The sequence below is a fragment of the Pinus tabuliformis genome, chromosome 2_2 (assembly GCF_031772625.1).
Source record: "Pinus tabuliformis cultivar Carrire ecotype Pingquan chromosome 2_2, CPIR1, whole genome shotgun sequence".
Taxonomy (NCBI): domain Eukaryota; kingdom Viridiplantae; phylum Streptophyta; class Pinopsida; order Pinales; family Pinaceae; genus Pinus; species Pinus tabuliformis.
The window spans coordinates 599293522-599317501 of record NC_142300.1 but is presented as its reverse complement, the minus strand read 5'-3'; the positions used below and the strand labels follow the sequence as shown (position 1 = coordinate 599317501).

At 39.7% G+C, this 23980-nt stretch overlaps 1 long non-coding RNA gene across 8 annotated transcripts in view; it reads right to left on the bottom strand.

Annotated features, from left to right (window-relative positions):
• LOC149194078 (uncharacterized) overlaps positions 1-23980 on the bottom strand; it is a 112923-nt gene that overhangs the window by 23432 nt on the left and 65511 nt on the right. Inside the window, exon 4 of one of the 8 annotated variants that reach the window (XR_016254509.1) lies at positions 2805-3029. The exons of 6 other annotated variants lie outside the window; for them this stretch is intronic. This is a non-coding gene — a long non-coding RNA (uncharacterized LOC149194078). Of the gene's footprint in view, positions 1-2804; positions 3030-23980 lie in introns of those variants that run through there. One more of the 8 variants, XR_016254506.1, reaches the window with a different exon arrangement.

Genomic DNA, 23980 nt, shown 5'->3' with positions numbered 1-23980 from the left:
TGGCTGGATTCTGCCTCGCCTTGGGCCCTCTTTCCTTTGGCATTCTTTCCTTTGCCAACTAGAGCATAATGTTCTTCCTCATCAAATTTGGCTAAGACTCCATCTCTAGTGTTTCTTCTAATCTCCTCCTACACCAAGTCAAACCAATGTCTCTCCCATTTTGGGAGCTTCTCTTCCGTTAACTGGATCCTGATAGCTATGTCAGGACTTCGGAAGACCAAGGAGTGCTAAGCTCACAAGCTCAAATGGTGGCACAATCTCTCCTACTCCTCCAAGTTCATCTTTGACCTGAGTGAATCTGGATAGGTACTGAACAATGGTTTCATTTTTTTACATTCGAATGTTCATGAGCTTATCTTTCAATGTCAATTTCTTGGCATCATTGCTACTTTCGAATAGGTCTGTAAGGGTCTTCCAAATTGCATAAGCAGTTTGCTTGCCCTGCAAACTCGAAACCACATGGTCTCTGACTCACTCCAAGATAATCCTCCTGGCTTTAGTTGTACCTTTCTTCCACTGAGTCAGTTGTTGTGCATCGGATGTTGATGGTTTTGCAATATCAGTTTTTGTGTATTCCAATAATCCATTGTCATCCAGCACAACTTCCATTATGTCCTTCCAGACAATGAAATTTGAACTTCCCTCCAACGCATACTCAAGTTTCAATCCATTGGAAGGCATTGTTCCTGCACTGAAGAAAATTCCTGCACCACAAATCTGCTATTCGAAATTTCTCTAAGAGAAGATCAGGAAGTTGGTTTCTATGTAGTTTTCAAGGCTCTAATACCATGTAGAAATAACTAGAAATTTGTAGCTGCTAATGAATTCGAACTGAAAACAATAGACACAAATTTCTTCTACTCAATCTACGGAAGGGAAAACATACAATAGAAACACATGCAATCAATAAATCACAATGAACACCGTTTTTACTGGTGAACCCAACTAAGGAAAACCCCTCCTCTATTTGTATTATATCAGATGAGAAAAATTAATCTATTACAATGACAACTTCAATCCTGAAGCACAACCTGCACTGCAATACTATCTCCTCCTCCTGAGACTGCTCTGCAAAATACTTAGCCAATTCTTGGCCCTCCTGGTCCTACTATTTCCTTGTGCAATTCCTGAGGAAATTAAATCCTAAAGAATAGTCTATTTGCTTACGCAAGTCCCAAGAGAATAGTCTCACCTGCTACATGCAAGCATTATACACTCACTAGTATATAGTATACAATAATGATTACATTGATGCCTTTTTCCTCCAGTCAACTAGACAATTCGAATTCTATGCATGAATGGGGCTATTTTCAATAAATTGACTAGTTAACTGGGAGATCAGTCAGTTAACAACTGTTACAACTACTCAATTGAACTCCTACTGACTCTATTTATGACTAGAGCTCAGATAATTGAGTTTAACTAACAATAACTCTACTAGATTGCTACATCTTAGAAATCAACCCATGCACACCTCTACTTCTTGCCCACAAACTCGAATTCACTGACTTAACTAAGTGACAATGCCATGTCACTCCTGCTAAATGCAACTCAAGTCATCCTGTTGATGTGGAAATTCAAATTTCTCCATTTGACTAAGGCACAAGTCAAATGAAGCCTTTTCTTGCTACAATTTAACAGTCCATGACAATGAGACACATGTATGCATGCTTAAGAAAGCCCTATATTGACTCAAACAGGAGCCCAAGGCCCGATATGCTAGGATTGACAATACTTAGCAGGGCATAGGCTTCACCAAGAGCGAGGCAAATCCCAAGCTATACTTCTTGTTGGTTGGATATGAGCCCCTCATTTTGGTGTTGTATGTGGAAGATCTCATTCTAATAGATGCAAAGAGATTGATTGTAGGTTGCAAGCCAAACCTAGTGTTAGAATTTGAAATGAAGGATATCAGGTCGATGCATTACTTTCTAGCATTAAGGTTTGGTAGCAACTGAGCGAGATCTTTCTCGCACATGGGAAGCACACTCTAGAGATCCTAAAGAGATTCAAGATGGAGGACAGAAGACTAATGGGCACTCCAATGGTGACCAATTTCAAGAAGATTGATTCTTTAGTTTCAGAGTTGGCAGACTCTAAACAATATAGGAAATTTGATTGGATCATTGATGTAACTAGTCAACACTTGACCAAACATTAGTTTTACTATTAACACCTTGACTCAATTCATGGTGGAATGAGGGAGGTTCACTACGTTGTAGCAAAGCACATGCTTAGATATTTACATGCACAATAGGATATGAATTACAATACCTTGGCGGAGATGGTGTGAGTTTGCAGTACTCGGATTCAAATAGGACAGACAAGAACACAGATTGAAAGAGAACCTCTAGGCGCTGCTTCAGTTTCGGGTTAGCCATCATGTTAATTTTAGATAACAATGGCATGTTCTATGCTTTAGCACAATTTACTTCAATGTTCCTTATCAACCCAATGACAATTTCCAATTATTTCCAGTAGCAATCACATTAACTTAACCACATTGATAGTAAATGCAAATAGAACATAAAAAAAAGTGCAGAAGACAAGCCAAGACAAGAGGACACAAGATTTGGCAGACGCCAGGGAAAAACCCCAATGTGGGGAAAACCCTTTAATCAAATCTTCTTATTATTATTCAATAGTTCAGCAGAGGGAGAGTACAAATATCAAATTAACTTGCCCAAAACATTCCTATCAAAATCAATTGTCAACAGTAGCCCTAACCAGAAATTCAACGCTGGTCAAATCAGCACCAAAATGTCCTCCAAGTAGCTCGATCAACAACAGATTAATCCGGCCTTTCAAGAGAGTCAAAGTCAGCCCAAAAAAGTTCGGTCAACCCAATCAAAGGAGAGAAAACACTGTTGTAATTTTTGCAGTCAAATCTGAAGTCAACCCTGGTCAAACTGTCCCAATCACCTCAATTCCTATGCCAATAAATGCAGCCTCCAAGGATCGAAATTATGCCCTCAAAAAACGAAGTCAACGCTGGTCAAAAGAGCCATGGTCAACACTTGTATGTTTTCCTGAAATTCGGCCAGCAAACAATCCCAGAATTTCAGCCCCCTGCCACACATGCGAAGTAGAAAGAAGTTGCCTCCAAGCTATAAGAACCAATCAAGAGAGGAGAAAGAGAGATATGTGATGAGATGAGTGATATCCAAATGAAGAGAGAGGTCACTCCTATTTATACACTTCATTGAGAGTGAGGAGACACATCTATTGGGCTTTTGAGCCTATATTTGACTAAGGCCAACCTTGACAATTTGGGCATGAGACAGAATAAATTCAAAATTCCATTTCTTCTTGTCAAAATGAGATGATTTTTATATCAAAATTGGACCTCTCGAAAAGAGGAATCCAATGCAATAATCATCTCCACAATATGAGCTGTTTTAAGGTGGAATTTGGCCCTAGTTGCCAATTTTAACACGTAATTTCCTAGTTCAACAAGAAGCATAACTCAATAGCACTGAGTTCATGTAAGGCAGAGTACAAGGCGACCAATCTAGCTAGTTATGAATCCATTTGGCTTCGCAAGCTACTCAAGTGATTGTTTGGTAAGAAGCTTGAGCCAACAATGATCCACTACGATAACCAGAGTTGTATCAAACTCTCAGAGAATCTAGTGTTTCACGATAGGTCAAAACACATTGAGATCAAATACCACTTCATCAAAGACAGGGTGTTGAAGGGAGCAATCAAGCTCCAAAATATTTCTAATGAGGAGCAATTGGCAGAAATTTTCACCAAGCCCTTGTGAAGGGCAAGTTCGTCTAGTTTTGAGACAACTTTGGAGTGGTGGAGAATACCTTCCTCGCTAAGGAGTGTTAGTGTTTGTAGCACAAACAAGTATTTCCATGAGGGTGTCTACTTATCGAAATCATCATTAAATACAACCTATGTTTTTTACAAAATTTCACTTTAATAATTAATTAAGTGAATGCTTTTTATTAATGTGACTAAAGTGGGTCACTTAATGAATTAATTAAAAAAGAACCACTGATCGCATGGTTAGATCTTAACCATTGAAGATTAGGATTTTGGCTCATGTTAAAGTTGTAAAAGAAAGAGAGGGCAAAGCATTCACATGTCACGTGAGTGAAGAAGAAAATCAAAGATCTTATTTTCAGCCGTTGGCGAGAAGTTTCAACAGTAGTTCAGCAAGGAGAAGGCAATCAAACAGTAGCAAGGAGAAAAGCAGTCATACAGCCCAGCGGAGTAGGTCGTACAGCCATCAAGACAGATTTCGTACAATTGTACAGATTGCAGAATGAAACTTTTCCAGGTTTGTTGTTCTTTTGTTAATTTATCAGAGCCATTTTCCCTATAAGGGGCTCTTGTAAGTTCAGAAGATATTTTGAATGGTGAACTGATCTAGAAGAGCAGAAATAATTGTGCATTGGGTGTGTTGCTTTTCTCGTTTTTTGCTGCATTCATGAGTTAATAATTCTAGCAAGTAACTAGATCTGATGTGTTTGTTTGGATAGCTGGTTTTAAGATAATCTAACAATGGATCTAGATGAAGGTTTCTAGACAGAAATGTTTTCTAAAAATAAATGTAATAGTGCTACAAAATCCCTCACCCCAAAGACAACTACCAAGGTCATAGTCACCGCTAAGTGATTTCTCAACAAAGGTTGCCAATGAAGCTTCATTTAGTGCCATGAATCAGGAAGGCAGTGGGTGCAGATGACGCTCTCTAGAACACCACCCACATAAAGTGATTATAAGTGTATCAATATGATAGTATGGATAAAAGTATTTAGAGCATGATCATTGTATTGAAGGGTTTAAAAGTAATCCCATCTTCAAAAATTGCAAAGCAAGAAGGCCCATCACAAGCACAATTATAGCAGTATTTAGAAGATGCAAAAGACACCGGTGAATCAGTTCATGATTCAGAATGGTAGCTACAATACTGATTATCCCTGCATAAATAATGAGATGGATGACAGTGAGCCAAGTTTTGGTCTTGAGCAATATGCAGTGAGCACAGTGGATTACCAACAACTTATCAAGTTACAAAAAACTCAGGTATGTGTTGATATGCTTGACAATACTGATCTATCTTATGTTTTCTTCTCCATAATTGCATATTCGAATAAAATATCAAGTGAAGAGGATGATGCAAAATGCATACAACAGTCTCTTGATAATATTAAAATTAGTATGGGTTTTTAAAAACTTCAGGTACTGCCCAAAGCACAAATAGAACCCCTTGAAGATGTGGAGGACACCAAAGAATTAGTCTATAGCTCAAGATTGCAGCCAATAAATATCTCAAACCGATGCACTTAGAATGAGCCTAATGATGATGAACAGAATATTATGCTTGACTGAGATACATCCATGACTGTGAATTTTCATAAGCATATTGAAAACAATTTTTCAATTATTAATGACAAGACATGCCTAAGGGAGCTTCTCAATTAACCAAGCTCAGGCTCGGGCTCAGGATGGCAACAAGGGGATATCCTGCATTCCCTAGCCCAGGCCTGCAATCAGGGGTTTAGACTGAAAAGTATCCAACTCCTCAAAGTTTTGGATACCTTAATGACATTGAAATGTGTTGAAGAAAAAGGTACCAAGGAGGTGTTTCCTAATGCATTTGCTTTTTTGCCCAGGAAGACACTTTAAAACACCTTTTTAGCATGTGACTTTATGAGTTATATTAAAGTCATGATAAAGTCACTTTACAAAGTACTTTATGTACTATGTACTTTTAAAAATTAAAGTTACTTTGTGTTTTAAAGTTAACTTTATGTGGAGAAAAAGTACATGGTACAAAATATAAAGTGATAAAATGACTAGGAGGCATTAATGAGGGGGGCAACATGAAAAGGGGGTCAAGTGAGGGAATGATCTCCACCATTGATCTATAGGGCTGAGATCTAATCTCAACACTTGATCAAAAAGGGTTAGGGTTTCCTAACTTAATGAAGCTAAAAGGGAGAAAAAAGGTTTAGGCTATTCTATTTTTCATGTGCATTTGCAGAAGTGATGAGAAGAGCAAAAAAAATAGGGAGAAGAGCAACAAAAGTCACCATTAATCTGAGTTTTATGCAGAGGTTCCTGGCACGCAAATCTAGGAGTTCGAGCTGTGCTGACAGGCCGAAATTCCTGGGTGTTTTGCACTGGTTATTTTGTGGAGCGTTGAGAAAGACTCTCAGCGAAAATCCTTGGAGAACACAGTTGTTTCCAGCTCAACTTTCTGATAAATACAGTCTGCTGGCCCGAAATTTCAGGAGAGTGATCAGATATTCTTGCACGCAGGTCGAGGTTGATATAGAGGGTTTTCTGCACCAGATTTGAGGCACACTGGAGAAGAGGGTGTCTTCAGATCTGAGGTCGAATTCTTAGTAGAAAATTGACAGTGGTTTTGTCAAAAATTTGGAACAGTGAGGCAAATTTCAGATCTAGAGTTGAAGCTGTGTCACAAACTTCAGGGAAGCAGGCTTGATATTCAAGGGAGATAAGTACCTTGATGTGTTAAAAGCTCTGTAATTATTTCCTCTAATATAAGCTAATATAGTCCTCTCCTTAGTAGTGGTTTTCCCCACTGTGGGGTTTTTCCAGGGTCACTGTTGACCCAAATCACTGTAAAAGTTGTGTTAAATTCTGTGTGTGTTTGTCTACTTATTTTCTTATCAGCTGGCCACAGATTTAATAATTTCTACATAAATTCAATACCGTGTGACCATTGGTTTCCACGTCAAGAGACAAAATTCAGTAAATCTAAAGGTTTGTTATTTAATATGACGAGCCTTGATCTTAATAAAGATAACCCGTTGATCAATCTTAGTGGAAAGCAACAGGTCAATACAGTGGTGATAAGCATCCTTTTACTGCCCAAGTGTGTTGCAGTTTTAGATGGTGTCCTTAACCATGTTCAGTTTGGATCAATCATGTTGTAGGAAATGCAAAGTTACAGCTTCAGGGGTTGATTTGGATATTTTTCAAAACTACATCTTTCAGAACATGTTATTCCTAAATCCTGGCATAGAAAATAAAGCCAACATCCATTTCAAGGACATTATTTGAAAAGAAAGTGAAGCTTTCAAAAGATATGATCTCACTGCCTGACAGCTAAGTCACCTGACACAGGGATTCCGGACACGTAGGATTTGGGATTTGTGGTGTTGGATTTGGACAAGGTGACTCCCCGGAACAGGACACGTTATATATTATTTTATTAAAAATATATATATATTTAAAAAATATATATATATATATATATATATATATATATATATATATATATATTTAAAATATATATATATATATTAAAAATTAGATATTATCATATTTCTTACACAAATTTTAATAAATAATACAAATTTATTGATTCAAACATAGATCTTCATCTATAGCGATTAGCATGCATAGTACATACAAAATTCAAATAAATGTCAGTGGTACTGGTCACGTAAATGATAAATCTATTAAAAATTTAAATCATGATTCATAATTCATAACTGAAAGACAACTTAACAACTCCAAGATAGTAAGATAAACACACTGACAACTGTAGTTTTCTCATTAAGTCATCAAATCAAAATGTGTTACATAGGTAGTGTTGGTGCAATGCCAATGGCAAATAGAAATAGAAAATATAAACAACTACAGGTATATAAGCCTCAAGGCATCAATCAGCATCAGAATCAGCATCACTGTCCCCATCATCATGGTCCCCACTGCTCTCCTCTGCATCCTCCTCCTCCCCTATATCCATAGTCACCTCTGCATCTTTTGGTATGGAGGCTGACGGCTGACCCCTCTAAGTCATCAAATCTAACAGGCTCTAGCACTGGATCATTGAGATCCATGTTGGCCAATGCCAACTCAACAGTGGTGTCCAGAGTCCAGACCCATATCATCAAGAACAGTGTTACTTGGGAGCGGGAGCGAAAGCGAGGAGTGGGAGCGAAAACGGGAGCGGGAGCGACATATTCAGAAGCTCTTGGTTTGGTGCTCTTGATTAAATACGAGTTCCATACCCTAATACATGACAAAATTCAATGGAAACATTGCAATCCCCCAATCCTAAAATCCTGAAAAATTGATAAGTCTGCTGGATTTTGAATGAAATCTAAAATTCTACTTTCTCCATATGAAATCCAATGAGGCCGGAACCACTCTCAAACATCCTGAGTCATTTCATGGTAATGTTAAAAATTTAAGTAAAAGGATGAAAATTGAATTTAACATTACCATGAATAGCATATCATTACTAGGGCCTAGACAGCACAAATCACTTGCCAACAGCACAAATCACTTGCCAAATGAAAATATTAATGAGCAAACACGTCCTTTTCATACCCGCGCTGAGCTTAGCGAGTCCTGGAAACCGGACACGTGTCCTAAAATCGCGACACGCCCCTGAAAATCGTGACAAGCCCTCGAACATGACGTGTCCGAAATAGACACAACGTGTCTTGTGATTTGGACATGAATCCGGACCGAATCGTGTCGGATTCACCGGATTCGGGATTCGCAGGGTGTTTAGGACGAATTCGGTGACTTAGCCTGACAGGTATGGTTTTGGGCTCATAAAAACATTCAGCTCTCAAATCGTGAGCATCTTCTCTAAATTCTGTTACTAAAATGGGATTGTATATGGGCTTTACTGTTAATGCTGCTAGAGAACAAAATGCAGCATATGTCAGAGTATCTCCATCAATCTCAAGGATTTTGAAACCACACCAGATTGTTAACATATTCTTCATGTGGGAGAATTGTATCCAATCAGCAAACAAGATCAGATCAAGAGACAAGGATCTTGATTACATACTGGTCATAGTATGGGACTTGGGAAGACGTTGCAGGTTATAACTTTTCTATTCAATATTATGTAGTCCGTAAATCTCAGGTTGAACATTTCCCTTCTTGTAGCACCACTGAATGTACTGCATAACTGAAGACAAGAATTTGCCAAGTGGCCACATTTTGATTTAAACCCTTTACTAGCTTTCATGCTTGAGGATGTTCCAAGGAGAACATAGAGAGAGCAAGGTTATTAACAAAGTGGAGGAGCAAAAGGTGGAGTTCTACGGATAGCTATGTCGCATTTCAAAACATATCTTGAGGAAAATATGCAAAAGGAAAGGCTGTCACAGATGACGAGGCTTTACAAAGTGGTCCTCATTTACTCATTTGTGATGAGGCGCACATAATTAAAAGAAAAAAGACACAAACGTTTATATAACATAGGCATTAAAACAAGTGAAGACCCAACATAGAATTTCATTGACATGTTCTCCTTTACAAAATAATTTGATGGAAAGCTATTGTATGGTAGACTTTGTAAGAGAAGGATTTCTGAGAAAATAACCAGAGTTCAGAAAACGTTTTTCAAAATTCAACGGAAACTAGGAAGCATGCTAATTCAACTGCAGATGATGTGAAAATAATGAATCAGAAATCACACATGAACAGTTAAAAGGTTTTGTACAACATATGGGCATGAATGTGATGAAGGATGAGCTTTTCCAAACAATGTATATATAATATCTGTAAAATTTCTGCATTACAGTGGCAGATATACATCAGATTCTTAGAAGTTCACAGGTTAATGAAGAATGACAAGAATGCCTGTGTCAAAAAGGGGACACAGGAAATGCTTCTTCAATGCATATCATTCTTTAGCCACGAATTTGAATCATCCAAGGCTACTGCATATAGCCAAAGAGGACAGAGACTCTCAACAAGGCAACAACACAGTTGAAAATTTCATTTTGGATGGTAACTTCAGCGATGATTACATGAGTCAAGTCATCTTAAATGGAGATATGATGGAAGGTATGATGATGATCATGCAGGATTGGAATGTCTGGAAAGGTGAAGCATAGTGAACAGGAGGATCGAGATGCTCCAAAACAAAGCCATGAGTCTGGCATAAGTTCAATGATCTTGTTACAATCCTGAAACTTCCAGTAGGAGCCTAAGGATACCAGGAAACAGTAGTACCCACAACTATTCGTATATTTTGATTGTACACATATAAATGCACTGAAGACAATGCATAAATAAGGGGGAGAGGAATTGTAAAGTTTTGTAGATGTTCTATGCTAAGAGCAATTTCAATTTTCTCACAGCAATCATACAAGTAGATAAGCAAAATGCAGATAGAACATATAAGCAGATCTTACAGAAGACAAATCAGAAACAAGAAAAATGTATGTGTTTGTTTCGGCGGTCAACAAGATGCTTCAACCAGCAAAGTCTCCTTTGGTCAGCCAGCCCAGCATGTGTCACAACAACCCTCCAACCAGTAGATGAGTCAACCCAAGTCAGTTCTACAAAAGTCAACGCTGTCCTGAAAAGTCAACGCAGGGGCAGCAAGCTAAAAGTCAGCGCAGCAGCAAAACGGTCAACCCTTTGACCTCGATTTTTGTGCCAGGTAGTATGGCCTTCAAAAATCGAACCTCCCACAAGTTTTCAGCTTGTTTGGACCAAGCGTTGACCAAAGTCAACGCTGGTCAAACTTCTGCGAAACCCTAGCAGCAGAAACCCTAGCAGCAGAAAAATCCTCTTCGTCCTTCCCACGTGTGGCTGAAATTCGTCCTCCAGGTAGCTCGTACTTTTTAGGATGAGAGAGGAAGATGTGAGTTGTGTTGTGATCAAATTCTCTCCAACTTTTCCTGTATATATATATCCATCAATGAGGGTGTGTGACCAATGTTGCACGAAGCGGGAGCGAAGCGGAAGCGCGAAGCGGAAGCGCGGAGCGCGGAAGCGTCATTTTCCAAAAATCTAGGGAGCGAAGCGTCCGCGGAAGCGTCTGCTATATATATATATTTTTATATATTTTTTTGCATTTATACTCAAAACAAACATCCCAAATACCAAATTAATTGTAGAAGACATGAAAACATGCATATTTTTGCATAAATCAAGATAGATATGGCATCCATGATTCCATTGTAGTTACTAGTATGTACAACAATCATCTATATTCTAGCTATTACAAACATACATCAAATTTTTAAGCATATTATAAAACATAAAACTATAAAAAGTATTAACCCGCGTATATGAAGACCTAGACCTTGCTGTAGCAAAACCGTGAATTGTAGGAGGCTTGAGGAGGAACCTTAAGGCTTAAGCCCCACCAGCAGTACATTGAATACCTAGTAGATCAGCATAGGTGGAAGCATAGTTGGACATAAGATCACAGTGATTTGAAGCAAGGTAAGGGCAACAAACTACATTAGCAAGAATTGCAGACTTTACAAGGAAGTCTCTCAGATCTACTCTCACAGTGTATTGATAATTTGATACTGCACCTCTGGAATAATTGGACGTTCGTTATATGGCTATGCTCTTGCTCCTGGTATGATTTACCAATAGTGTCATATGATCATTGGCATATGCTTCAGTATGATTCTTTGCATTATGACATTTGTTCATGACATCAATTCAATATGGACATGTCACTTGCTTCAGTCATATATATGTTATCGTTTCTCATATAGATCAATATTGGTATGGCTTCCCAATATTGGCAATGATGGGTATAAACCTATAAGCAGAGACTTCTTCATTCTTATATGCACTTAGCATTATGTATGGATATCACTGCTCAAATAGCTTGAGTATGGTATTGCTATGTTCTAATTACAGCAGTATATGAATATATAGAAGTGCATCCATCAGTTCAGTAGATGACTGCGCTTCCGGTTGCGCCACGCAATCCGCCCTTTTTCAATGTATATTCATTGAGTTGACATTGTATTCAGAGCAGTAAGACCGTATATTCAGGCTACAATGCTCAAGTTATATGGTATTAGGAATCCTATATGAGAATGATGTCATATTGGTGGGTTGCGTCCAGGTTGCGTCCAGGTTGCGTGCAGGTTGCGTCCAGGTTGCGTCCAGGTTGCGCGATTCCGGGGGGCCGCAACCTCAAATGGCAGGAATCGTTTTTTTAACCCGGAATCGCGCCACCTCAAAAACGGAATCGCGCTTCCAGTGTGGATTCCGGGACGCTTCGCTCCGATCCGCGATTCTGGGTTTGGATCCGGCGGGGGGGGGGCGATTCCTGCAACACTGTGTGTGACACATCTGTTGGGCATGTGAGCCTACATTACAAAACTGGCTGACCTTTGCACATATAATTTATTAAGAATAATAAATTCAAAATATAAGTTCTGCTCATCGGATTAAGACTATTTTTATATGGATTTTACACCTCTCAAAAAGAGGAATCCAACAAAAATATTAGCCTCTTAATCTGAGCATCAGAACATGGAGTTTGGACCTAGTTGTCCAAATTTAACACTCCCTCTCAACTAGGGAGAACTCCATCTATTAGTGCAATTAACATCGTGAGTCATCCCGCCGAAACTTGCTTTGCTGGCTTCTTTATTTCAGAACAGAAGTGGGTCAGTCACAAAGACATCATTCCCCGACTGACATAATCAGTCCAGAGGTCCCAGACCTCACAAATCTTGATCCCAGATCAAGTGGTTGGACCATGCCATCCTAGATAGAGAGTACGGCAATCTCTGATGCGTCCATCAGTCTTTGCTAATAGTCTCTAGCTTTTCCACACCTCATTGGCCAAATGAGAGGTACTTCCCATGAGCCCTGAACTCAATGGGTAGGATGCATACGGGGCACAGATTAAATGAGTGGCGAACCAGCTCAATAATCACAAGGGTGGGGCAGAAGCATTATGAGTGCTTATAGCTCCGAGAAGCTATCCCCAAAGCCCCCCAGAGCTCCCAGAGCTCATCGTCCAACAGGACCCACATCATAGGGTCTTTCCACGACACCAAGACTCTCATGGAAGGTTAGGAACTTGACCTTCCCCAGGGGCTTAGTGAGAATATCCGCGACCTGCTCATCAGTTCCTATATGATCGAGCCTTACGGCGCCTCGCTGTACCATATCCCGGATAAAGTGGTACCTGATATCAATATGCTTGGATCGGTCGTGGAACACAGGATTCTCAGTCATACGAATCCCACTCTGATTATCACAGAGTATTACAGTGGTATCTAGCACATGTTGGAACAGCTCACTAAAGAACTTCCTCACCCAAACTGTTTCACAACAGGCCATACTAGCAGCAATGTATTCGGCCTCCGCGGTGCTCAAAGCCACCGACTTCTGCTTCCTGCTCATCCATGAGATCGAAGCAGAACCAAGATTGAAACAGCATCCAGATGTGCTCTTACGATCCACCACACTGCCAGCCCAATCGGCATCAGTATATCCCCGGAGTATCACACTCCCGGCAGTGTATCTCAGCCCATGGTTTATCATGCCCCGAAGATATCTCAAAAGATTCTTGGCACGAACCCAGTGAAAATGATGAGGCTCAACCATCTGTTGACTCAAAGTATTCACTGCAAAACTTATGTCCGGATGGGTGTTCACTAAGAACATCAAAGCTCCTATGAGTTGACGATACTCAGTAGGATTGGCCAAGATAGGCCCTGCAGCGCTGCCACTCAACTTCTTAAAGTTGAGTTCCATTGGTGTCGACACGGACTTACAGTCCACCATCCCAAATCTTTCCAGAAGCTTCACAATATACTTTCCTTGAGAAAGGAAAATCTCTCCAGGTCTCTGCCAGACCTCCAGGCCTAGGAAATAGTGCATCAGTCCTAGGTCTTTCATCTCGAACTCAGCAGCAAGCTCCCTCTTACATTGATGAATGAGAGGGTCATCACCTGTCAGGAAGAGGTCGTCCACATACAGCACTAGAATGAGAGGCTTTCCTTCCTCAACCTTAAAGTAAAGGTTTGGATCAGCATTGCTTCGAGTGAAGCCCAGCTTCATCAAGTAACTATCCATCCTCTCATACCAAGCTCTGGGTGCTTGCTTTAACCCATAGAGGGCTTTCTTCAACCTGCAGACATAAGTGTCTCGATCTTGAACTTCAAATCCCAGAGGTTGTTCTACATACACCTCTTCCTTTATTGCACCATGCAGAAAAGCGGTCTTGACATCCATCTGATGAAGACTCCATCCTTGCGTAGCAGCAAGGGCTATGATGGATCGGATGGTGGTATATCGAGCCACAGGTGCAAATATATCGTCATAGTCAATTCCTTCCTTTTGAGAGGAGCCACGGGCAACAAATCTTGCCTTAAACTTTTCAGCACTCCCATCAGATCCATGTTTAATCTTGTAGAGCCATTTAGCGGTGACAACAGATTTGTCCTTCGGTCTCGGGACCACATCCCAGACATCATTCTTCATAATAGCCTCATATTCTTCATGCATAGCATCCTTCCAGACTTGATGCTTGATGGCTTCTTCAAAAGATCCAGGTTCAGATTGTATAATAGTACTCATGGCAGCTAGATACCCTTGGTATCTACACGGCTTCTTGCTTTCTCGGAATGTTCCCCTTGGGGCAGCATGACCCTCAGCATCTTCGAGGGTGTCCCTGAGCCATGATGGCCTCTTTCCTAGAGAAGGGGAAGGATCAATAGGGTCCATTGGCCCTTCAACATCAGGCATAGTCTCATCCTGGGGTTCTTCCAGATTTCCAGGTCTTCCTTCATGGTTTTCTTCAGATCTAGGAAGATCTACTACTTTCTTCAGGGAAGCATCTTCGTCAAAAGTGACATCATGGCTTATCTCTACTTCCCTTTGACCAGGTACATAGACTCTATATGCCTTAGAAGTCTCACTGTAGCCCACAAACATTCCTTTCTTCCCGGTAGCATCCAGCTTACTTCTCTTTTCTTTCGGCACATGAAAATAGACAGGACATCCAAAAATTCTAAAATGTGAGACATCAGGTTTCTTACCAGAGAAAACCTCTTCGGGAGTTTTGGAGTCCAAAGCGGAATGAGGGCATCGGTTTTGAATGTACACAGCAGTATTTGCAGCTTCTCCCCACAGAAACTTTGGAAGACCCTGGTCACATAGCATGGCACGGGCAGCTTCCACAATAGTCCTATTCTTGCGTTCAGCAACACCATTCTGCTCAGGAGTATATGCAGTGGTAGTCTCCCTCTTAATGCCAACTTCTCTGCAAAAGTCTTTGAACTCATTTGACTCATATTCAGTGCCATTGTCAGTCCTCAAAATCTTGATCTTCTTTCCGGTCATATTTTCCACCAAGGCTTTGAAGGTACGGAACCACATGAAAGCCTCATCCTTCTTCTTCAAGAAGTATATCCAGGTTTTGCGAGAGAAGTCATCAGTAAATGTCATATAGTAAGAACATCCCCCCAGGGATGTTACAGGCAACATACCGGAAAGATCAGAATGGACCAGTTGCAATATCTCAGATGTCTTTGTGACACTTGAGGGGAAAGGTCCCCTTGTATGTTTTCCTTCAGCACAGCCCTTACATACACCTTTATGATTATTTCCAAAATCAGGTATCCCTGTCACCACCTTCCTTGCTTCGGGAAGAGCCTTGTAATGAAGGTGTCCAAATCTTCGGTGCCATAGTTCGGTTTGACGGATAGTATCAGAAGTCATAGCTCCCAACGGACTCCCTCCAACCTGGTAGAGTGTACCAACTCTAAAACCAATTGAGATAGCTTCCTTGAAGCTCTTCTTCCACATGAGTACCTTTCCATCAGAGAAAGTTACATTGAATCCTTTGTCTTCCATGGCAGATACAGACACAAGGTTCTTCTTCAATTTGGGTACATAGAGTACATCTTGTAGATGGAGGACTTGTCCTTGAGACAAGTGGAGGGTCACAGTCCCGGTCCCTTTCACAGGATAAGTGGCATTATCCCCAAGGATAATTTCTAGATTAGTATCCCTTTCAACCATGTCAGAAAGTGCTTCCTTGAATCCGGTGATGTGTCTTGAGGCACCACTATCGATTAGCCAGACATCCATAGTGTCGGGCGGAGATGCAGCTGAGAGAGCAGATATTAGAATATACTCATTTCTTTTATCAACAACATTAGACTCCTCATACCTGGTATTTCTGGTCCTTTTAGAAGGTGGATGGTTTCCTTCAAAGTGAGCCTTCCTCTTTCCTTTGGATTTGTCATTTCTTTGATTCCCATTCCTTCGGTTGTTGTTGTTGTCGTCACTATCGGGAGACTTCTTCTGGAAGGGGCATTCTCTAGCATAGTGTCCAGTCCTATGGCAGGTGAAACATTTACCCTTCTTCTTTTGAGTCTTAGTCCTTCCTTTGTCCTTGGAACCACCAGAGTTCTTCTTTCGGGAATGAGCAACATAGGCAGCATTTCTTTCATTATCAAATTCCTTCATCCTTGTTTCTTCTTGCATACATCTAGACAGAAGTTCATCAAAGTTAGGGATGGTATTATTGTTGAGAATGGTAGTTGTGAATACTTGCCATTCATATGGAAGTCCTCCAAGTGCGGTGAGAACCATCTCACGATCAGCTATTGTCTCCCCAATAGCTAGCAGATTGTTCCTGGTTTCGGTCAACTTCATAAAGAAAGTTTGAATAGACTCGTCTCGGCCCTTCTTCATATTCTTCAACTTGTTCTTGAGGAATAGCACTTGGTTCACATTGTTTACTCGGAACATAAGTATCAGTTTGTCATACATCTCCTTGGATGTGCCTAGTTCAGATATGTAGGCAACCAGACTCTTATTTATGGATTCCCTGATCAGCAGCTTTGCTCTAATTTCTCCCTTCTTATACTTGTGTTTAACAGCAGCAGAGGCATTTGATGGAGGTTCTTGAATCTTCCCTGTCACATGATCTAGGAGATCATGATCTTCTAATTTGAGATCTAATAACATCTTCCAGGCATGGAAGTCATCACTTCCAGTCAGCTTGTCATTCTCCCTGAATTCAAGCTTAGAGGAATCCATTTCCTTCGATGATGATTGCTATAGATAGAGTTTGTCTTCACCTCAGCTCTGATACCATGTAAAGTTTTGTAGATGTTCTATGCTAAGAGCAATTTCACTTTTCTCACAGCAATCATACAAGTAGATAAGCAAAATGCAGATAGAACATATAAGCAGATCTTACAGAAGACAAATCAGAAACAAGAAAAATGTATGTGTTTGTTTCGGCGGTCAACAGGATGCTTCAACCAGCAAAGTCTCCTTTGGTCAGCCAGCCCAGCATGTGTCACAACAACCCTCCAACCAGTAGATGAGTCAACCCAAGTCAGTTCTACAAAAGTCAACGCTGTCCTGAAAAGTTAACGCAGGGGCAGCAAGCTAAAAGTCAGCGCAGCAGCAAAACGGTCAACCCTTTGACCTCGATTTTTGTGCCAGGTAGTATGGCCTTCAAAAATCGAACCTCCCACAAGTTTTCAGCTTGTTTGGACCAAGCGTTGACCAAAGTCAACACTGGTCAAACTTCTGCGAAACCCTAGCAACAGAAACCCTAGCAGCAGAAAAATCCTCTTCGTCCTTCCCACATGTGGCTGAAATTCGTCCTCCAGGTAGCTCGTACTTTTTAGGATAAGAGAGGAAGATGTGAGTTGTGTTGTGATCAAATTCTCTCCAACTTTTCCTGTATATATATATCCATCAATGAGGGTGTGTGACACATCTGTTGGGCATGTGAGCCTACATTACAAAACTGGCTGACCTTTGCACATATAATTTATTAAGAATAATAAATTCAAAATATAAGTTCTGCTCATCGGATTAAGACTATTTTTATATGGATTTTACACCTCTCAAAAAGAGGAATCCAACAAAAATATTAGCCTCTTAATCTGAGCATCAGAACATGGAGTTTGGACCTAGTTGTCCAAATTTAACAGGAATTAATACCCCCGACCAAAACCCCTAACTATAATCTATATGTACATATGATACTTGGGTTGATGAGCCAATGCATAGTAAATAGGCTGGTAAGCCAAGTTTTATTGAGGCCTACGTGCATGTGTGTATATACAATAGATGTGTTAGGCCGGTGGGCCAGTGTATGGACATCTTTTAAGGCTAGGGTGCTTGTGTGTTCAGGCCAGAGAGTCTATGTTAGAAGGCCAGCAAGCCTAGTTGATATATGGAAACATATTGAGATTAATAAAATACACAAAAAGAAAGGTGAGGGGGCTAGGGAGCTTAATAGGGGGCCTAAGCCAAGAAAACAATATTTTATTCCTAGCCAATGTTATAAAGGTAAAGTGGCTTGATGTTAAAATATATTCTAATATTCTAATGTACTATTAAAATATAAAGTGAAGGGCACCATGCCTATAAAAGGTGATTTCCACCATTCACTGGGAAATATCTACCAGCATGGCTACTATGTATTGTTTGAGGAGAGCCAGAGTGTCTAGCTAGCATACCCCGAGGATCCTAGGTGGGTCCAAGTATGAGTGCACTTCTCCGTGAGTTGCCTTCGAGAAGGCTAGATCCCTAGAGGGAGAAGTGTAGGGACAGGTGCCCCTGTGTGAGGGCCTGGGACCCATGAGAGTAGTTGGAACTCATGGAAGCCACAAGGCTCTGAGAGGGTAGTGGTACAACCCAATGGAACGCAAGTGCAACGAAACGGGTGCACTACCATGGGTTGTGTGGGATGATGGGGATGTGAGATTATTGGTTAGAGGTTGTTCGGATTTGGTACCTTGGCCCTGCTTATGTTCAGTATTGGTTATGTACTATGCCAAGCTTTGGGTAAGCCATGGTACTTGTAGAGTCATAGCCCCAGCTCAGCAATGGCCCACTGTCGAGAGATTGTGAGCAACACGACCTAAGGCAAGGAGGAATGTTTGGGGTCTGCAGCCAGTCGGTGAATTTTATTAGACAAGTGTCAAACCTATTTTATATTGCTTATGGTTTATCACTCTCATACATGTTATTATGCTATTTTGGTTATGTTATACATGTTATGTTTTTATGGTAATAATATCCATGTGGGTGACATCACCCTAGATGGGTGGCTAAGGAATGTTACACACAGCCAATTGCCTTCCACAAAATGGTTCGCTACAACCATCTTACCCATAGCCAATTATCTTCGATGAAACAATCTACTTCAACAAGCCTTGAAGTTACACTAAACAATCCAATTCATCTTCTAAGTTAGTTGTTTGGAACTATCGCATCTAAAACACCATCTTAGATTCAACCACTTCATCCATTGCATGAACAAATGTCACACCCTCAAATTATCCAACGCATGAACAAAATATGTTCTCCACCTCCAACTGTATTCCAAATGAACTCTCCAGTGGTTTTTTATACCAAAGATAGTTATTCATTTGTTTTCCTCTAGATAGGTTGATTCTCGCATTTTTCTCAAAACATGGCTAACTTGATTCCTCTCTAGCCAATTGGGTCGTCCTCCCACATTTTCAAATAGACAAATTCCTTTAAGACATACCTTGACTTGCTCCAACTCAACAACTTGAAGCAGATTCCAAGTAAGTCAAAATATGAAGACATCCAAAAGTCTATCTCTACAACCAAAACTCCATGCAATCCAACAACACCCTACACATAACATCCCAGTCATTTTGTGAATTAAGGCACCCCAATATGACACAATGTGCCTTGTCCAATACATTGGGCTAGTGTGCCAAAATCGCTGTCAAGATTCACCTAAGGAAATAACCAATGTTGATCCATCTGATCCATCATCCATCCACGCACCATGCATCATCAAGTTGATTCAATCATGCCTTAGCCAAAATTTAGGCAAGGCCAAACATCTATCCTAAATCTCACTAAATCATTTCATGTTGTCCCAAGTTTTGCCTACAAAAGGGATATGCACTTCAATTCACCCACACACGTATCCCAACTCCAATTGAATACTAGTAAATACACACCAATTCATCAAGGCCTATTGGGCCAACATGTCTAAAAAATAACTTCGATCATCTTGTTTCGTTTAACATGAAAGCTCCTTACAAGTCTAAAGGGGGTCGTTATTAATCTACTATTAGTCTAGCACCCTCCCTTAATGGTCGATCTAACCACAACAAGCTTATCTCAAAATTTTACATATTTTTTAAGACCCAAATATTTGGTAAAAATATTTGAAGGGGACAATACTGCAACTCAATAGATCCATCCTCTACAAGTTATTTGACGAAAACATGTTCAATACACTTGTGGAAAATTGGATTCTTAACTAATTTTAGTACCCCTTCATTGTCATACAATAGGGATGTTGGCCCTATTTGCTACATCTTCATGTCTAAAAGCATCCTCCTAAGCCAAACTTCCTCACATGGTCCTTTCACTACTTAATATTATGTTTTCATCCATGAAATGATGAAAGATCTATTGCATGCTAGCTAGCTCTTGTTAGTCCATGTGATTACACCAGTGCTAAGGCTAAATATATATCTAAAAGTTTATTTTTTGTCATCCACAAAACCTACTCAATTTAAATGTGTACCCACACAACCTAGGGTCTTTGCTTTATACACAATCCCAAAGTCAAATCCCCATTTCACAAATCTTAACATTCTCTTTGTTGCAGTCCAATGTTCTACTTTTGGTGCTACCATGAATTTGGAAATGAAGCTCACAGCATAGCTCAAATCAAGTCTAGTCGCTATAAGGTATATCAAGCTCCCCACAAGCTACCTATAGGCTAACTCATTAAATATGCCTTAAAATCAGTCTTGGTTGAAAGCTTCAACCCTTTCTCTACAAGTCTAGACAAGATTTTGCAATCTATCATTTTGAAGCTGCTAAGAAAACTCTTTGCAAATTTTCTTTGTGAGATCAAAATGTTGCTAATTCTTTGCCAAAACTCTACACCTAGACAATAATTTATGAGACCTAGATTAGTCATGTCAATAGCTTTATTCATATTAGATTTGATATGTTCAATAGCACTTGACTTACTACCTATAATAAGATGTCAATTACATATATGAATAGTACAATGATATCATTATCAATGGTTTTGATATATAAATTGGAATCCAAAGGACTCCGTTGAAACCCCTATTCACCCAAATACCTATTAGTTTTAATGTACCATGCCCTAGGTGCCTACTTCAAGCCATATAGAGCTTTCTTTAGTCTACAAACAAGATGCTCCCTCCCCTTAGACCCTGAAAACCATATGATAGATACATGTAGACTTCTTCCTCCAAATTTCCACTAAGGAAGGCACTCTTCATGTCCAATTGATAGACCTTCTACCAAAACTACGTTGATATGGCCAGAACAAATTAGATGGTGTTCATCTTCATTGCATGAGCAAAGGTATCCTCACAACCAATGCCTTTTGTTGAGAGAAACCTTTCATAACCAATTTGTGCCAATACCTAGTGGAAGACCTAGAAGCTCTAAAGTTTGATTTTTCATTAAACTCATTTTTGGTTGTCATGGCCTTCTCCCATCCAGTTTCCACTATTGCTTCCTCAAACACCTATGACTCATAAACTCCTTGAACATTGGCCATAGGAGCACAGTTAATTATTTTTGGTTTCTATTTGCTCTTACCTTTCAATTATCATCCCTCAATCATTTCACTCACCCAAGCATCTCTAATGGTGTTAGGCCACCACTTTGGCCTCTTATTGAGATCCTCCTCATCCAAGTTGTCAAGCGAGGATGGTGACTCTCGAATTGATAAATTCCATTAAGCTAAACATCAATATAAACAATCAAAATGGTGACCCTTGGGATTCACATTCTAGGGTCTTTTCCTATACTAAGTTTTCTATTTACATAATTTCACCCAATCTCGAAGGATTAGGTGTTTAACACCCCCCTCCCTCCCCCCAAATCTAAAGGGATGTTTGTGAGTCCAAGAATCATTATGAATATTTCAAACTTTTCTCTTCCAACTGCTTTGATGAAGATGTCTACAATTTGCTCATTTTTGGAACAATGGCGTAGGTGAATAGTCTTGGCCTCAACATGATGTCGAATCAAATGATACTTTGTCTTGATATGTTTGGTTCGATCATGGAATTTTGGATCCTTGGTCAGTTTAATTGCAGAAGTGTTCTCAATGAAAAGAGGAGTGGACTTCACTTGTTTCTCCTGCAAATCTTCAAGAATTTTCCTGAGCCACATAATCTCCTTGGTTGCTTCTGCAACTACCGCATATTCTATCTTTGTTGTGGAATCTTTTGGAACTGACTGTTTGCATGACCTCCAAGAGACAGGTCCTAATCCAAGACACGTAACATAGCCTAAAGTAGATACTCCATTTTCCTTATCTCCATCAAAGTCTAAATCAAAATATCCAATAAAGTTGAAGTCATACACCTATGTATATTTGAGTCCATAGTCTTGAGTTCCTTTCAAGTACTTTAGAACTCCTTTTGCAACAGATTAGTGTCCCTCACAAGGCTTTTGCATAAACTTGGAAAGGATTCCAACAACAAATGAAATATTTGGTCTGGTAGTGGTGAGGTAGATAAGGCTTCCTACAAGTTGTCTATACTTAGTTGCATCATCAAATTCATTTCCTTCTTTAGATGTGAGCTTTAAATTTTGTTCCATTGGAGTGGACAAAGGATTGCATTCAGCCATGACAAATTTGTTCAATAATTTTCCAATGTATTTCTTTTGAGAGAGGAATATATACTTCGAATGTTAGGTTACTTCAATGCCCAAATAGTAGTGAAGATGTCCCAAATCTGTCATCTCAAATCCTTTCTTCAATTCTTTCTTTACGAATCAAAATAATTTTCATTGTTCCTTGTCATCAACAGATCAACTACATATACCACAGGATAGATGACAGTTTTGCCAACTTTTTTGGAAAATAAAGTTGCAGCATCAAAATTAAAGTGTTTGAAATTTAATTTCAGAAGATGCTCGATTAATTTTTCATACCAAGCTCTTAGTGTGTGTTTTTATGTTTCTGGTTGAAACATAAAAACATTTTCTTTCAAGTCTTCATTCAAGAAAGCAGTTTTTACATCCATTTGATGGACTCTCAACCCATTTCGAGTGGCCAAGGCAAAGAGTATCTGGATGGTGGCCCATTTTGTTGTGGGGGTAAAAGTCTCCTCACAATTGACCCCTTCTTTTTATGCAAATCCTTCTTGCTCACAAAATAATTTACTTGCATATGTTGGAAATTTGAAGAAGTCTAAGGATATTGTATGATAAGCTAGTTGGCATGTATGAAGTCAACAATTTGAATGAAATGATGTCCTTGAAATATCAACTCAAAGATATGAAGATGAATAAAGGAGAGTCTATGCAATCCTATATTATGAGGATATCTTGTCTTAGAGATCAATTGCAGAGAGTTGGGGAAACTATGCCTAATAGGGAATTGGTGATTGTAACCCTTAGAGGTCTCCCTCCTATTTGGGAGACCTTCATTACCACTATAAGCAATAACAACAATTTTTTGTCATTTGATGAGATTATTGAAAAGCTCACTCAAGAAGAATCAAGGATGATTTCAAGAGGCAGGATTCAAAAGCATGAAGGAGAGCCCACTGCATTCGTCACTCATAACAAGAAGAAGAAAGGAAAAGGATGTCCATCAAATTCAAGGAAGCCTCCTCCTCGAAATGCAAAGAGAAAAGGAATGAAAGAGAATCATCACACATTGAATGTTACAATTGTCACAAGAAAGGTCACTATGCTCGAGATTGCCCTGAGAAGAACAATGGTCCACGCTACAACACTAGAAGCAACAATAACAGGTTTAATGATCGAAGAAGAAGAGATGACCGAAGGAATGATTGTAATGGAAGAGATGAAAGAAGAAGAAGAGATGCTCCTAGTGATCATGAAGAAGATCATCGTCCACAAAGGAAGTCAAGATATTCCAGGTATGAAAGTAATGTTGCCAATCAATTTGAATATATTCTTATTTTTACTCTCACTAGTTCCTCTCCTCCAGATTCGTGGGATAGTTGGTTGGTTGATAGTGGGGCCACTCATCATTTCTCTAGATATAAGGAAGTTCTCTCTAATTTGGAAGAGAGGGAGTCAAATTTGAAGATTATTCTTGGAGACAACTCCACTCATCCCGTTAAAGGCCTTGGGTCTGTCAAATTTCATTTGGATTCCAAGGAATCTGTTTTGCTCCATGATGTGATGTATGTGTCGGGATTGAAGAAGAATTCAGTATCAATATCTGCTTTGGAAGAAAAACGGA